At 37.5% G+C, this 17,240-nt stretch overlaps 1 non-coding gene and 1 pseudogene across 1 annotated transcript; both read left to right on the plus strand.

Moving 5' to 3' along the window:
• The first annotated feature begins 238 nt into the window (after positions 1–238).
• Positions 239–2,577, plus strand: LOC112779326 (pentatricopeptide repeat-containing protein At5g46460, mitochondrial-like; annotated as a pseudogene).
• A 13,994-nt stretch (positions 2,578–16,571) lies between these two features.
• Positions 16,572–16,679, plus strand: LOC112780777 (small nucleolar RNA R71). Its single transcript, XR_003191593.1, has one exon. It is a non-coding gene; the product is annotated as a small nucleolar RNA R71 (small nucleolar RNA).
• Positions 16,680–17,240: the final 561 nt, after the last annotated feature.

The raw sequence follows: 17,240 nt of genomic DNA on the forward strand, positions 1-17,240 counted from the left end.
AGTATTTATTAAAATGAGAGATCTCTTTTTTTTTTATCTTTATTCCTATAATAAATAATGTATTTTTTTTTCTACAAAACAATGCAATTACATATCATATCATATCATATCGGATATTAGTAGTAGCTGTAGTAAATTAATCGTTAAACATGCGATAAGTGGGTTAAAATGTTAAATAATAACAGAATTAGTCAATGAGTTATAGCTCAAATGCCATAGTCTCTCCATACTCAATTAAGAAGTTGCGTGTTCAAGTCTTCTATCTTTGATAAAAAAAAAAAATTAAAAGCGCTAGCCTGCTACTACGAAACTGTGGAAAATCAAAAACAAAAGACAAGCATGGAGACGATAGAAGAATAGAGAGTAAGAGCATGTAACACAAAATCTGAATGAATCGTACACACTTATTTCAATCACTGTTCAATCTAAGATTCATATTCGCCGGCGCCACCATCGGATACTGGAGGAGACCCTTCTCAGATATTGCAAGTACTACCACTTCATACAAGCATGAGCTCATTCACCGCCTCAACACACAAACCTTGCAGGAGGCACGTGGCTTCTTCGACCAAATCCCTTCCCCTCACGTGACCCTTGCCACCATCATGATTTCTGCCTACGCCTGCCACCACATGCTCCCTGAAGCGCTCGACCTCTTCCGCAAGATACCCTCTAAGGATGTGGTTTCCTGGAACTCCATCATAAAGTGTTGTATATATTGCGGCAATTTCGCCACTGCATGGAAACTGTTCGACGAAATGCCACACCGAAATGTCGTGACTTGGACCACCCTTGTTGATGGGTTGTTGCGTTTGGGAAGAGTTGAGGATGCTGAGAGGTTGTTTTGGGCCATGCCAAATAGAGACGTGGCTGCCTGGAACGCTATGGTTCATGGATATTGCAGTAATGGCAGGGTGGAAGATGCCATGCGCTTGTTTTGTAGAATGCCCTTGAAAGATGTGATTTCTTGGACTTCAATGATTGGTGGACTTGACCAGAATGGGAAGAGTGACGAGGCTTTGGTTCTCTTTGAGAAGATGGTGTGTTCTGGTGTTAAGCCTTCGGCTAATACCCTGGTTTGTGGGTTGGCAGCTGCTGCTAAAGCGTGGGCTTTTCACGCTGGTGTTCAGATTCATAGTTGTGTGTTGAAGTTGGGTTATTGTTGTTTTGATGAATTTGTAACAGCTTCACTTGTCACGTTTTATGCAAGTTGCAAGCAAATGGAGGCTGCATGTAATGTTTTTGATGAGGTTGTTCAGAGGAATGTGGTAGTTTGGACTGCTCTTGTGACAGGGTATGGTTTGAATGATAGGCATCAAGAGGCATTAGAGGTCTTTGGGAAAATGATGAAAATGAATGTGGTTCCAAATGAATCTTCTTTCACAAGTGCTTTGAATTCATGTTGTGGGTTGGAGGATGTTGAGAGGGGGAAAGAGTTTCATGCAGCAGCAACTAAGATGGGTTTGGAAAGTAGTGTGTACGTGGGAGGTTCTCTTGTTGTCATGTATAGTAAATGTGGCTATATTGGTGATGCAATTTTTGTTTTTAAAAGGATTAGTGAGAAAAGTATTGTATCGTGGAACTCTATTATTGTCGGTTGTGCAGAGCATGGATGTGGCATGTGGGCTCTTACACTCTTTAGACAAATGCTGCGTGAGATTGATCCGGATGAAATCACCTTAACTGGTTTGCTCTCTGCATGTAGCCGATCTGGGATGTTTCAAAAGGCGGAGTGTCTCTTCAGATACTTTGGCCAGAAAAGATCAATTACACTGACAGTTGAGCACTATGCATGTATGGTGGATGTACTTGGCAGGTGCGGAGAGCTGGATGAAGCAGAAGCACTGGTGACAAGCATGCCTGTGAAAGCAAATTCAATGGTTTGGCTGATCTTACTGAGTGCATGCAGGATGCATTCTAATTTACATGTAGCTGAAAGAGCGGCAAGAAAGATATTTGAAATGGAGCCCAATTGCAGTGATGCATATGTGTTGCTTTCTAACATGTATGCAGCTTCAAACCGATGGGATGAAGTAGATGAGATAAGGAGAACAATGAAAGATAACAGAGTTGTGAAACAACCCGGATCCAGTTGGCTAACCTTAAACGGACTGAGGCATGAATTTCTTTCTGCAGATACGTCGCGTCCTCTCACTGAGAAAAGCTGTACTGATTAGGAGTCAAGTTAAAGGAATTAGGTTATGTTCCTGATCAACAATTTGCTTTGCATGATGTTGAAGTTGAGCAAAAGGAACAAATACTGTCTTACCATAGTGAACGGCTTGCAATTGCATTTCGGTTGCTTAGCACCGTCGAAGGCAGTACAATAACCGCGATGAAAAATATGCGAGTGTGTGGTTCTTGTCATAATGCAATAAAGCTTATGCGAAGATCGTAGATCATAGTAAGAGATACAAGCCGCCTTGTTACTTTAAAAATGGCTTGCGCTCTTGTGGGGATGTTGGTAGAACATAAGATGATAAGATTACTCCTTTAGTCCTTTTAGACGCAACTGTAAGAGGATATTTGTGCATAATCCAATTGGTTTTACCTCTTGGGGGCATTTTCCAAACAAAAGACCAACGCTTTCTTGATCCTAACTGACTTGGGCTTCCCAATGGACTCATTAGCCCGTTATCTTCCACTTCCAGTATTTATTTGATCATTTTCTGTCTCTAGGTGAAAAGTAGGGTGTATAGGTCGAGTGAAATCGGGTTTGATGTGACCCAGATCCGGTCTAAAATATACATCGGGTCTATTTATTAGATCCGAACCCGACTCTAGACTCGATGAAACTAATACATTTTCGTACCACAATTATACCGGGTAAAAACCGAGTGAAAATCGGGCCGTTAACATTACATTACGTTGATACCTTCTTGTAAGCTAGCATGTAAAAATATCTAAATTTTCAAGACTTCAACCATTATTTAACATGGTAAAATTCACTTAGAAAAATATAACAAGAACCAACTTTTTTTCAAAATTAAAGTATAACCACAATCAATATTAAAGCATAACCACAATCAATACTAATATTGTTTAATAATACCAAATATTTAAATCAATACAAATAACACAATATTATGTATTAGTCTAAAGTCTTATGCATTCTAAACATAAACATTAACTTATAGTCTTATAATGACTAATAACACAAAATATTAAGGTTTACAATACTTAAATTTCACATAAGAATAGTCATGATCTATTATTAATAACACAAAATATTAATTGTGTATGATGACTGGGCCACCAAGCCGACTTCAGGTGACCCGAGTTATGGCCCAGACCCGACCCGACCCGAAATAATGACCGGGTCTATTTTTGATACTCTTATCCGATTCTAAACCCGATAACATCACACCAAATTAACCCCTAAAGTGTTCGGGATCGGGCCGAGCCTTCGGGCCGGACCCGAGTCATGTGCACCCCTAAAGTTGAACTTTTTTAATGAAGTTCTCATCAATTGGAATTCATAAGTCAAAACCAACAAAAGCCTTTTCTATTATTTAATATATTTCTAAATTCTAGTGGCCCACAGTAGATGAGGTTAATGTTGTTTGGGTTGGACTTAGTAATATTAAGACATGTTCCAAAATTGGGTAAACTAAAGGATGTATAACAAAAGTAAAAGAAGGTGAATTGTGATTTTTTTTTACTATTACATAGATGATGTGGAGTGGTAGAAATCAAAATATTTTTTATAACAAGAACATATTACACATGGTGAATAAATTAAAGACATTGTGAATCCGTGGTGTATTGAAAAAAGAGTGAATAAAAATGAATATATACAAATTATAAAAGAAGTAGATACACGAGCTGGTTTTGGCGGTTGTGTCTTACGTAGAGTTGAATGTAATACGTTTGTGATTGGTAGATATTTGGAGAGTACAAAATGGCAATGTAAAGTACACCATGGGAGAACTAACACAAGAAAACTCAAGAAAAAATAGATGCTCTCTTAACTAGGTTATAAGTTGCTGTCTGAATTACTTCTGAAGACGCATGGGTGAAGGAAGAGGAATTAAGAGTATGCATTGACAACAACCACATGGCAAGTTGGATAAATGGGAAGAGAGACATGTCGTGTGAGCTGAACTCTTTAAAGAATAAAATCTTTAATATTAGGCATGTTTTCGGAAACTTTCGTATTGAATGCAGGCTACGAATGGCTTAAATAAATTGGAGCATGACAAAAACTATGAAGGGTGCAACAAGTTGAAGTAAATCACTGAAGGGAGTTTTATTATATAACAATTTGTCATGACTTTTGTTTGCTGATTTTATTTGAAGCCTATCAGGTATGTCTTGGCACAGGATTCTCATATGTTTGGATTATTTAATGGTCATATAATAAAATATGTTTTTTAAGTTTTTTAATAACAGTTAAATAATTTTTATTTAATTTTAATTATAAATTAGTCTTTTATATATATATATATATTATTTTATTATAAAATTTATATTTTATTTTATAAATTATTATTTTATTATTTATCTATTATGTTTATTAACCGTTAAAAATAAAAATACATCCGTTACAAATTAATTGGTTTTTTATTCTTGATCTGTTACCTCTGTAAACGCTAGTGAAATCGTGTTTCTTGGTAATTCAATCAATTGAATGTTGGACGAGAGTATGGGCTTTTTCATAATTCAATTGATTAAATTTTGCATGGCAATATGGGTTCTCAAAATTCAATTGATTGAAATTATTACATAATGGATTGAACTGCACTTAGAATGTGAGTATTCTTATTCAATTGATTGTTCGTTACCAATCGAACGAAGTCTTCAAAGCAACATAAGTTTTCACAATTCAATCCATTGGTTATGTTATCCAATCAATTGAATTGTGCATTGCTATATGTTAGCCCATTTAAAATTTTTCTCATTGTGTTTATAAATTATTATTTTATTATTCATCTATCTTATCTTTAAAATTTTATCATCAATTTTTAAATTTTTTATTTTGATTTAGATACTCTGATCTTATCTTTTTTAATATTAAGATTATAAATTCGTGAATAATCTATTATCAATTTATTTTTCAATTACTCAATCTTATAATTGGAATCGTTTATCAATTTCCTTTATTTTCAATTTTTTTTTGTTTTGGACGATTAATGAAAGATCTATTTCGTTATTGTTTTTGTTTTTAACGGTTAATAAATATGATAGATAAATAATAAAATAATAATTTATAAAATAAAAAATAAATTTTATAATTAAATAATATATATAAAAAATTAATTTATTATTAAAATTAAATAAAAATTATTTAACAGTTATTATTAAAAAACATTATAAAATCATTCTAGAACCATCGAATTCTGAAATTTTATGGTACTTTTGGCATGATTTACAAATCAAAACTTTTCTCCCCAAATTTTGGTAGAGTATTAATCAACTATCTAAAAAAAAAGTTAAACTAATTGAACAAGCATCAACTATGACCATGCTATACTCACCATCCTTTTTAACCAGTTAATTCAACAAGCACCCAAACTCAAAAATACATATCACTCAAAAAATAAACAAAAGTCATGTTATATGGAGTAGTCTATTCTTCTTCACTTTTAAACAAATTCATGTCCAAAACAATTTAAATCACAAATCAAAATAATCCAAATCATTAATCTAATACTCTAAGCTCACTTGAAAAAGGCTCTGAATTTTGTAACAACCTATATTTTTATTTAAAAAATTTATAAACTTTTGTAACAAAATATATCTGGTATTATAAAATGTGATGGTTTTACATTAGTATGTAATATTTGTTAAAAAAAATGATAATTTGAAAAAAATTTAAATTTTTTATAACAAAATTTTGTTACAAATATAGTGTTTTTGTTATAAATATAAATCATGACTCGTATACTCAATTCTATTAAATGATTCTAAATGAAACTCATTTTTTTATTATTAATTTTAACATAAAAAAGTAAATTATATTTGCCAATTTCATGGAAAAGTAATCATAACAAAGTTTTCTACCGGTACTAAGTAACAAACAACAGGAGCATTATTTTATCTTTCACTTCTACCCAAATCAACTTTTAAGACAAGAATATAATAAATTCTCAGAATTCGTTAAAGAAGATAAAATTTGATAGAATCTATTTCCAATGGAAAAAATTGTTCCTCAAAGCCCGAAATCATAGACACCCTAAGGTATATTTGAAAATACAGGAAAAACGTTGAGTATCGTCGAATTTACCGTTGGATTCATCAAATAAATCTACCGATAAAAGGATTACCGTCAGATTTATCATAGTCCTTGAGTTGACGGTATAAACGTCGCCGGAAACTATTCTTACTGGCGGATTTTTCTTGTCCGACGCTAATGACCGGCGGATTTATCGTTGGTCTTTTTCAATGATTTGTATAGTTTGTGTTGATGGTTACCGTCGAATATATCCGACGGTAACTTTGGTACCCCTGCTGAGGCGGCAACGGAGTAGGTGCTGCCGTCGGATCTCCATCAGCAGCGTTGCCGCTGGAACCCGTAGCACATCTACTAGTTGTACTCCTCCATCTACTGTCGCAATCGATAAAGCTGCTCCAGCTTCTTCGTTAGGTCGGAGCTGACAGCAACGCGTACAAGCAGGTCTCGATACCTCTGCTTAGACTGCTCCGCTTGTTGGTGAAACTCCTGTGTTTGCTTTTGCACCTCCTTCCTCAAGCCAACAACTTGCTGGGGATCAGCAGGGCTGGTGGCAGAGGTAGATGCAAAGGAAGCCACCAAAGCAGAGGAGCGGAGGCCACTTGTGAAGAATGACCGCAACCCGAAGTGGCGATTCTTGTGGGGTTCGGAGGTGGTCTCATGCCAAATTCAATCAGGATCCACCATTGAGGTCTCGAAGTCGGCTTCATCGGCCCCACTAGGTGGCTAAGATTGCTAGGTCGCGGCCCCAACCTCTGCATGTACTCCTCTTGCGTCATACATGTTAGTTGTGATTAGGATAATAGTTAAATAATTGACTTTAAACAAAATAAAGTTGAAACTTAGGATTAATTTAAAGTCACGTAATGGGCCGCAGATCGCTCATCAGCAAATCTCTCATTCTTTGCCTTTAAAGTATGCGTTTACTTGAAGGTCACTGCCAGTGTCACTTCATGATCCAACAACTTAGACTACAAATTAATATATCAATCAAGCAATAAAATAAACGAACAAATTAAATAATGACAGACAAATAAATATGAACCAAATTACAGGAAGTCTTAATTCTAATTTCAAAAACATAATTCTAATTATTTTTATTTCATTGAAAATCTTAAAAAATTTTGACAGAGTCTCCCCTAAAATTTGGATTTAGCACCCTTGGAGGGTTCCATCCAAACCAAATAACCATCAAACCTTCTCAACTTATTAATTTATTCAATCATTATTAAGGTAACATACAAACAAGTCAATCATTATTAATACAGTCAAGCATTTTCCAAACAATCTCAACAGCAAGAATCAGCAAACAACTTAATAATCCAACATTTTCCAGCAATCTCATACCCTAATCTAACATATTCTAACCACTTAAATCCACTAAATCAGAAAATTATACTAACTAATTAATTAACTTGATAATAAAAAAGGAAGTTAAACCAACCAAGCAGTTTTATATAAGCTCAGTTCAGTTCTTACGAGTCTGCTCTTCGTCTTCATGAAGATCGTCGATCCCCCGTGTACCTCGACGACCTGGGCAAAGCCCCGTTAGCGACATTCATCAGACGGTGACGCTTGAACCCGTCATTATCTCTAAAATAGGCATCCATCTCACGCTTGATGTTTGGACAGATCCATCTCGTCAAGTGGTCTTTCCCCTGACGCACATCGCTCATCATCTACTGAAACTATTTGTCTGTCTGGTGGTCATAGATCTTCCTGATTATGATATTGTGTTCTGCATCCCATATGAATTTCAACTACACAAAGTGGTTCATCAAGATTTGTTAGACAGAATAAAATACAATTCAAATATATTTCAAGATTAGTTAATTAATTACCGTCCACTTCTAAAATCAGCACTCTCTGATCTCAGCCAGGATCCATGTGTAGGTCGGCCACGGGTGGTCATACATGTACTTAATCACCTCAGATATCTCCTGTGTGCAAGCATTGGGGTTTAGTGCAAACCTGTTAGAGAAAAATCCTCACATAAACAAACATAAAATATAAACAAACTTAAGATAAATAAACTTAACATAAAGAAACTTAAGATAAACAAACTTAACATAAACAAACTTAAGATAAGCAAACTTAAGTTAAAAAAAATTGAGCTCACAACTGCATGCCAACGGGCTAAATCCTCATCCGGATGACGGGTGGTGGTGGAAGGGCATCCTACTCGGGGGTATTGGAGGAATCACCAACTACGGGCACCGTCGATGTTGTCGCTGCATCTGCAGGGGGCATAGCAGAAGGAGGTACCCAGTTTGGGTTTGGGACCATGATGAATTGCTGGGCTGATGGACCCGACTGTGGAGTCACAAGGTTCGACGAGGTAGCCTAATGCGTGAGCATCTTTCCTATCTTTTCCTAGTGAATTTGCATCTAATTTGTTGAGTTTAATAAAGAATTAATTATCTTTTAGCCAATATGGATGCTACTTTGAGTCTTTTGCAATTTTGTTTATTTTAGGTAGCATTCGGCTGGATTTGATGGAGTTTCTGCAGCACAAAAATCAAAGGAGATGGCAGCGAGGAGCGACGCATGCGCGTGACTGACGCGTACGCGTGAATGGGAGCTTTCCTTGGCAACGCGTACACGTGACTGACCCGTACGCGTGATTTGAAGATTTGCACAGCGACGCATGCGCGTGACCGACGTGTCCGCGTGACTCGCAAAAAAGACCATCGACGCGTACGCGTGACTGACGCGTATGTGTGACATGCGCCACGTGCAGAAAATGCAGAAAAATGTTGGGGGCGATTTCTGGGCTGTTTTGACCCAATTTCCAGTCCAGAAACTACAGATTAGAAGCTGCAGAATGGACAAAACAAGTGGTCTCCACCCATCAGCTGAAGACTTGTTAATTAATTCAAATTTAAATTCAAATATTATTTTTAGGAAAATATATTATTTTAGTTTTAGATAATAGATTTCAAATTATTAAGATTAGATATAAAAGGAATTCCAACAGGGTGATTCCAACAGAACATTATTCCATTCCAATTTACAATCCTAGTTTTCTACTCTGAACCATGAGCAACTAACCCTCCATTGTTAAGGTTAGGAGCTCTGTCTATTTGTATGGATTGATTTTATTGCTTTTTCTCTTTTAATTTATGTATGGATTTACAATTTAAGAATTGTTTTCGCTCTTTACCTTATGAATTTGGGTGGAACAGAAGTATGACTCTCTTTCTATTTGAGTTCTTGTAAAACTTGGAAAAGCTCTTTACTTGAACAATAGTTTGAAAATATATTCTCCTAAATTTTAATTATCTGGATTTAACGGGATACGTGACATATAATCCTTTTATTTTTGAGTAATTAGAGTTTTTGTGGCATATAAACTAGAATTTGGTCATCACCCTCTAATTGGAATTAATTGACCAAGGAATTGGCTGTTAATGAATTTTAGAGGAGACTAGAAAGGTCTAAGGAATTAGGGTCTAGTCACATATAGTTTGCCATAAATTAAATCCTACATGATTAAAATAGTTAGTAAGAAAAGTTAATCCGGAAAAATAGATAACTCTAAAACCTTAACTACCTTCTCCATATTTTATTCCCAACTTATTTATCTGCCTATCTTTAATATTATTTATATTGTTTAATGTCTTTTACACTCCCAAACATTACTTTCTGTTTGCCTGACTAAGGGCCCGTTTGGGAAACTCTAGAAGTAGCTTTTTTTAACTTTTGACTTATGAAAAATAGTAGTATTAATGTCGGGTGCAATTTTCAAAACCAAATTGCAACTTTCTAAGAAGCTATTTTGGAGCTTATAGAGAAGTTAAAAAAATGAATTCTCTCATAATACTTCTACTTTTCATTACATTTCTTTAAAATAAGCACTTTTAGAGTTAAAAATCCAAACACAAAATAACTTATTTATAAGTTACTTTTATCAAAAGGATCTTAATCAAGTTAGTTACCCAAACTGGGCCTAAGCCTATCACTCAATTATTGTTGCTTGATCCATCAATCCTCGTGGGATCGACCCTCACTCACCTGAGGTATTACTTGGTACGACCTGGTGCACTTGCCGATTAGTTTGTGGTTAGAAATTTCGCACCATGTTTTTGGCGCCGTTGTCGGGGATTGACTGTGATTAACAACTATTAGTTGTTTGATTGCTTAGATTAGGCGTTTTAATTTTAATTTTATTTAAATATTATTTTATTATTTTCGAAAAAAATTTAAATAAATAAATAGCACTAATATTTTTCTTAATTTCTGAAATTAAGTTTGGTGTTTCCTAGTTAGTTTTATTTTAATTTTTCTTATTTTAATTTTTAGAATTCTGTTCTTTCTTCTTTGCTTTCCTGTTTATCACATGGTGCGTTTAATTCTGTTTGGTGTGTTGTGCTAAGGAAAAATAATGAAGAGAGATCACATGGGTTACTACTCCCACCCAAGTAGTAATTCATATGATTGTGGATGGAGGAACTACCCGAATTTTGGTTGTTAAAGTCAAAACCAAAGAAACTTTGGTGCGCAGAAATTGTGATTACACTTTGATTATGTAAAATTCATTGCTCTTTCTTTCCCTGGCAATGGCGCCAAAAACATGACGCCAATACCATGGTTCACAACTTCGCACAACTAACCAGCAAGTGCACTGGGTCGTCCAAGTAATACCTTACGTGAGTAAGGGTCGAATCCCACAGAGATTGTTAGTATGAAGCAAGTTATGGTCACCTTGTAAATCTCAGTCACGCGGATATAAAATAGTAATGGGGTTTTCGAAAATAATACTAAAATAAGGATAGAAATACTTATGTAATTCATTGGTTAGAATTTCAGATAAGCGTGTAGAGATGCTTTCGTTCCTCTGAACCTCTACTTTCCTGCTATCTTCATCCAATCAATCTTACTCCTTTCTATGGCTAGCTTTATGTAAGGATGTCACCGGTGCCAATGGCTACTTTCGATCTCTCTCGGGAAAATGATCCAAATGCTCTGTCACAGCACGGCTAATCGTCAGGAGGCATCACCTTTGTCGTTGGTTGCATCCTATTCCTCCCTGTGAAAATGTTCCGATGCGCTGTCACTGCATGGCTAATCATCTGGAGGTTCTCGATCATACTGGAATAGGATTTACTATCCTTTTGCGTCTGTCACTACGCCCAGCACTCGCGAGTTTGAAGCTCGTCACAGTCATTCAATCCCATAATCCTACTCGGAATACCACGGACAAGGTTTAGACTTTCTGGATTCTCATGAATGCCGCCATCAATCTAGCTTATACCACGAAGATCCCAATATCTCGGACTCGGTCCCCTGTATTAGTAATCTAAGAGATACTCGTTCAATCGAAGGTAGAATGGGAGTGATTGTCAGGCACGCGTTCATAGGGAATGATGATGATTGTCACGTTCATCACATTCAGGTTGAAGTGCGAATGAATATCTTAGAAGTGGAACAAGTTTAATTGAATAGAAAACAATAGTACTTTGCATTAATTCTTGAGGAACAGCAGAGCTCCACACCTTAATCTATGGAGTGTAGAAACTCTACCGTTAAAAATACATAAGTGAAAGGTCCAGGCATGGCCGAATGACCAGCCCCTCTGATCTAAGAACCAGGTGTCCAAAGATGTCTAATACAATAGTAAAAAGTCCTATTTATAATAAACTAGCCACTAGGGTTTACAGAAGTAAGTAATTGATGCATAAATCCACTTCTGGGGCCCACTTGGTGTGTGCTTGGGCTGAGCTTGAATGTTACACGTGCAGAGGCTCTTTCTGTGGAGTTGAACGCCAGGTTTTGATCCATTTCTGGCGTTCAACTCTGGTTTTTGATCCATTTCTGGCGCTGAACTCCAGAATTGGGCAGAGAGCTGGCGTTGAACGCCAGTTTGCATCATCTAAACTTGGGTAAAGTATGGACTATTATATATTTCTGGAAAGCCCTGGATGTCTACTTTCCAACGCAATTGAAAGCGCGCCATTTTGAGTTCTATAGCTCCAGAAAATCCACTTTGAGTGCAGGGAGGTCAGAATCCAATAGCATCAGCAGTCCTTCTTCAACCTCTGAATCTGATTTTTGCTCAAGTCCCTCAATTTCAGCCAGAAAATACCTGAAATAATAGAAAAACACACAAACTCATAGTAAAGTCCAGAAATGTGAATTTAACATAAAAACTAATGAAAACATCCCTAAAAGTAACTAGATTCTACTAAAAACATACTAAAAACAATGCCAAAAAGCGTATAAATTATCCGCTCATCACAACACCAAACTTAAATTGTTGCTTGTCCCCAAGCAACTGAAAATAGGATAAAAAGAAGAGAATATACTATAAATTCCAACTATCAATGAAACATAGCTCCAATCATATGAGCGGGACTTATAGCTTTTTGCCTCTTGAATAGTTTTGGCATCTCACTTTATCCATTGAGGTTCAGAATGATTGACATCTATAGGAACTCAGAGTTCAGATAGTGTTATTGATTCTCCTAGTTCAGTATGATGATTCTTGAACAGAGCTATTTTATGAGTCTTGGCCGTGGCCCTAAGCACTTTGTTTTCCAGTATTACCACCGGATACATAAATGCCACAGACACATAATTGGGTGAACCTTTTCAGATTGTGACTCAGCTTTGCTAAAGTCCCCAATTAGAGGTGTCCAGGGTTCTTAAGCACACTCTTCTTTTGCTTTGGACCTTGACTTTAACCGCTCAGTCTCAAGTTTTCACTTGACACCTACACGCCACAAGCACATGGTTAGGGACAGCTTGGTTTAGCCGCTTAGACCAAGATTTTATTCCTTTAGGTCCTCCTATCCACTGTTGCTCAAAGCCTTGGGATCCTTTTTATCTATCCTTGCCTTTTGGTTTTAAGGGTTACTGGCTTTTTGCTCTTGTCTCTTGGTTTTAAGAGCTTTTGGCTTTTTCTACTTGCTTTTTCTTTTTCTATTTTTTTTTCGCCTATATTTTTTCTGCAAGCTTTGTTCTTTGCTGCTTTTTCTTGCTTCAAGAATCATTTTTATGATTTTTCAGATTATCAAATAACATGTCTCCTTGTCATCATTCTTTCAAGAGCCAACATATTTAACATTCATAATCAACAACTTCAAAAGACATATGCACTGTTCAAGCATTCATTCAGAAAAAAAGAAGCATTGTCACCACATCAATATAATTAAACTAAGTTTAAGGATAAATTCGAAACTCATGTACTTCTTGTTCTTTTGAATTAAAATATTTTTCATTTAAGAGAGGTGATGGATTCATAGGACATTCATAACTTTAAGACAAAGTTACTAACTACTAATGATCATGTAATGAAGACATAAACACAGATAAGCACTTAACATAGAAAACGAAAAACAGAAGGAATAAGAACAAGGAATGAATCCACCTTAGTGATGGTGGCGTTTCCTTCTTGAGGAACCAATGATGTCCTTGAGCTCTTCTATGTCTCTTCCTTATCTTTGTTGCTCCTCCCTTATTGCTTTTTGATCTTCTCTTATTTCATGAAGGATGATGGAGTGCTCTTGATGTTCCACCCTTAGTTGTCCCATATTGGAACTCAATTCTCCTAGGGAGGTGTTGATTTGCTCCCAATAGTTTTGTGGAGGAAAATGCATTTGAGGCATCTCCGGGGTCTCATGGTGATGAGCTTGAAAGGGACCTCGGGGATTACTTTCTTCTTGGCCACAACATCATAGAAGTGGTCTTGATGGGCTTTGGAGATGAACCTTTCCATCTCCCATGACTCGGAGGTGGAAGCTTTTGTCTTCCCTTTTCCTTTTCTAGAGAATTCTCCGGTCTTAGGTGCCATCAATGGTAATGGAAAAACAAAAAGCTTATGCTTTTACCACACCAAACTTAGAATATTGCTTGCCCTCGAGCAAGAAAAGAAAGAATTAGATGAAGAAGAAGAAGAAAATATGGAGAAGAGGGGGGATGTGTGTTTCGGCCAAGAAGAGAAGAGAGGGTTGTGTTGTGTGAAAATGAGGAAGAATGGAAGGCTTTATATAGGGAAGGGAGGGGGGTTAAGGTTCGGCCATATGGGTGGGTTTGGGTGGGAAATTTATTTGAATTTTGAAGGTAGGTGGAGTTTATTGGGTAGGTTTATGGGGAAGAGTGGGTGGATGTGAGGATGATTGAGAAGAGAGAAGAGAGTGAGTGGAGGTAGTGGGGATCCTGTGGGGTCCACAGATCCTGAGATGATCCTGTGGGGTCCACAGATCCTGAGGTGTTCAAGGATTTACAACCTTGCACCAAATTAGGCATGTAAAATGCCCTTGCACACAACTCTGGGCGTTCAGCGCCAGGTTGGTGCCCATTTTGGGCGTTCAACACCCATTTGTTGCCCATTTCTGGCGTTGAATGCCAGAACCATACTTGTTCTGGGCGTTCAGCGCCAGCTTTTCTCCAGGGTGCCATTCTGGCGTTCAGCGCCCAGATGATGCCCATTTTGGGCGTTCAGCGCCCAGACACTGCCCATTTTGGGCGTTCAGCGCCAGAACCATGCTCTGTTCTGGCGTTGAACGCCAGACAGGTGCTTCCTCCAGGGTGTGATTTTTCTTTTGCTGTTTTTGATTCCGTTTCTAAATTTTTCGTTTATTTTGTGACTCCACATGATCATGAACCTAAGAAAACATGAAAAACAAAAACAAAATTAGATAAATAAACATTGGGTTGCCTCCCAACAAGCGCTTCTTTAATGTCAATAGCTTGACAGTGGGCTCTCATGGAGCCTCACAAATGTGCAGAGCTTTGTTGAGACCTCCCAACACCAAACTTAGAGTTTGGATATGGGGGTTTGACACCAAACTTAGAGTTTGGTTGTGGCCTCCCAACACCAAACTTAGAGTTTGACTGTGGGGGCTTTGTTTGACTCTGCTTTGAGAGAAGCTTTTTATGCTTCCTCTCCATGGATGCAGAGAGAGATCCTTGAGTTGTAAACACAAGGTTGTCCTTATTTACTTGAAGGATCAATTCTCCTCTGTCCACATCAATCACAGCTCTTGTTGTGGCCAGGAAAGGTCTTCCTAGGATGATGGATTCATCCTCTTCCTTTCCAGTATCCAGGACTATGAAATCAGCAGGGATGTAAAGGCCTTCAACCTTTACTAGCACGTCCTCTACTTGTCCATAAGCCTGTTTTCTTGAATTGTCTGTCATCTCTAATGAGATTTTAGCAGCTTGCACCCCATAGATTCCCAGTTTCTCTATTACAAAGAGGGGCATGAGGTTTATTCCTGAACCAAGGTCACAGAGCCTTAAAGATCATGGTGCCTATGGTACAAGGTATTATAAACTTTCCAGGATCTTGTCTCTTCTGAGGCAATGTCAGTTGATCCAGATCACTTAGTTCATTGGTGAACAAGGGAGGTTCATCTTCCCAAGTTTCAATACCAAATAATTTGGCATTCAGCTTCATGATTGCACCAAGGTACTTGGCAGCTTGCTCTTCGGTGACATCCTCATTCTCTTCAGAAGAGGAATACTCATCAGAGCTCATGAAGGGCATAAGGAGGTTCAATGGAATCTCTATGGTCTCTAGATGAGCCTCAGAGTCTTTTGGTTCCTCAGAGGGAAGCTCCTTATTGATCACTGGACGTCCCAGGAGGTCTTCCTCCTTGGGATTCATGTCCTCTCCTTCCCTTACAGGTTCGGCCATGGTGCTTATGTCAATGGCCTTGCACTCTCCTTTTGGATTCTCTTCTGTATTGCTTGGGAGAGTACTAGGAGGGATTTCAGTGATCCTTTTACTCAGCTGGCCCACTTGTGCTTCTAAATTTCTAATGGAAGACCTTGTTTCATTCATGAAACTTACAGTGACCTTGGATAGATCAGAGACTAAGTTTGCTAAGCTAGATGGATTCTGCTCAGAATTCTCTGTCTGTTGCTGAGTGGATGATGGAAAAGGCTTGCTATTGCTAAACCTGTTTCTTCCACCATTATTAAAGCCTTGTTAAGGCCTTTGATCCTTCCATGAGAGATTTGGATGATTTCTCCATGATGGGTTATAGGTGTTTCCATAAGGTTCACCTAAGTAATTCACCTCTGCTATTGTAGGGTTCTCAGGATCATAAGCTTCTTCCTTAGAAGATGCCTCTTGAGTACTGTTAGATGCAGCTTGCATTCCATTCAGACTCTGAGAAATCATATTGACTTGCTGAGTCAATATTTTGTTCTGAGCCAATATGACATTCAGAGTATCAATTTCAAGAACTCCCTTCTTCATAGGTGTCCCATTATTCACAGGATTCCTTTCAGAAGTGTACATGAACTGGTTATTAGCAACCATGTCAATGAGTTCTTGAGCTTCTGCAGGTGTTTTCTTTAGGTGAATGGATCCACCTGCAGAAGTATCCAATGACATCTTTGCCAATTCAGACAAACCATCATAGAAGATATCCAGGATGGTCCATTCTGAAAGCATGTCAGTAGGACATTTTTTGGTCAGTCCTTTGTATCTCTCCCAGGCTTCATAGAGGGATTCACCTTCTTTCTATCTGAAGGTCTGAACGTCCACTCTAAGTTTACTAAGCTTTTGAGGAGGAAAGAACTTGGCTAAGAAAGCCGTGACCAGCTTATCCCAAGAGTTCAGGCTATCTTTGGGTTGAGAGTCCAACCACACTCTAGCTCTGTCTCTTATAGCAAAAGGGAAAAGCATGAGCCTGTAGACTTCAGGATCTACTCCATTAGTCTTAACAGTATCACAGATCTGCAAGAATTCAGTTAAGAACTGAAAAGGATCTTCAGATGGAAGTCCATGAAACTTGCAGTTCTGCTGCATCAGAGAAACTAGCTGAGGTTTCAGCTCAAAGTTGTTTGCTCCAATGGCAGGAATGGAGATGCTCCTTCCATGTAAATTGGAATTAGGTGTAGTAAAGTCACCAAGCATTCTCCTTGCATTATTGTTGTTGGGTTCGGCTGCCATCTCCTTTACTTGTTCGAAATTTTCAATAAGGTTGTCTCTGGATTATTGTAATTTAGCTTCTCTTAGTTTCCTCTTCAGAGTCCTTTCAGGTTCTGGATCATCTTCAACAAGAATGCCTTTTTCTTTGTCCCTGCTCATAAGAAAGAGAAGAGAAAAAAAAAG

This window comes from Arachis hypogaea, chromosome 19 (genome assembly GCF_003086295.3).
Source record: "Arachis hypogaea cultivar Tifrunner chromosome 19, arahy.Tifrunner.gnm2.J5K5, whole genome shotgun sequence".
Classification (NCBI taxonomy): Eukaryota; Viridiplantae; Streptophyta; class Magnoliopsida; order Fabales; family Fabaceae; genus Arachis; species Arachis hypogaea.